Genomic DNA, 905 nt, shown 5'->3' with positions numbered 1-905 from the left:
ATACACACACACACACACACACACACTCACACACACACACACACATACCAGGGGCGGCTCGTGGGTCTAAAAAGTGGGCGTGCACTTAGGTTGAAGATAATCAAGGGCAGAGTAAATGGGATGGTGTATAATTTTAGGATCCCTGGGTTGGTGAGGGAAGACATTGTGCTTTTAGTTTAATTCTTTTTGCTTGTGGCTTTGACTTCTAGAACTAAATCTGTTTGTTAGCTAAACATCAATTTCATTCATCCTGCATTAGAACTGAACACTCAAGTAGATCTAATGCCTTTCATCACTCCACTACAAAACCGTTCAAAAGCACAACTCATAGGACGGCGACTTAAGTATGTCACTTTCACCTCCCTCAGGTTCACGGTCACAGAGTCACTTAAAATAGCGACAAAACAATGGGCCAATCACAATTCACTTGAGCACTCCGCTGGATTGCTCCGGGGCCCACATGATTTTGGCATGGAATAGTGCACAGTCTAAGGCGTATATTTTTAGATTGCCTACTGTGGGCTATGTTTCGTCGCTATTCGGCAGGAGCACATTTGAGATGTGCCGTCTTATTAATATTAATGTACCGCCAAACTCTCTACAAGTGTCGTCATCGCTCGGGTTATCCCAAAGAGCGATTTATAGGTCAGGTTACACTGTTGAATACTCTGCTATGATTAGCATAGTAGATGTTTTACGGAGCTATAGAATAGAAATGACAGTTACGGCGCCAGCGAGGGCCTTGTTTTGATATAATATTTGGCTAGCGTTTGTTTCTGGCGTCTTTTATTTTATTATTGCGGGTGCTTTACGTCATAGAACATTGAAAAAATTTGGGCGGCACTGCATGACCGTGCTCTATGGACGAACTGCGCCTGATACATACACACACACACACACACACA

Source organism: Aplysia californica, unplaced genomic scaffold (assembly GCF_000002075.1).
Source record: "Aplysia californica isolate F4 #8 unplaced genomic scaffold, AplCal3.0 scaffold00128, whole genome shotgun sequence".
NCBI classification, from domain to species: Eukaryota; Metazoa; Mollusca; class Gastropoda; order Aplysiida; family Aplysiidae; genus Aplysia; species Aplysia californica.
The sequence above is the reverse complement of the archived record's forward strand: the minus strand, read 5'-3'. Positions refer to the sequence as shown.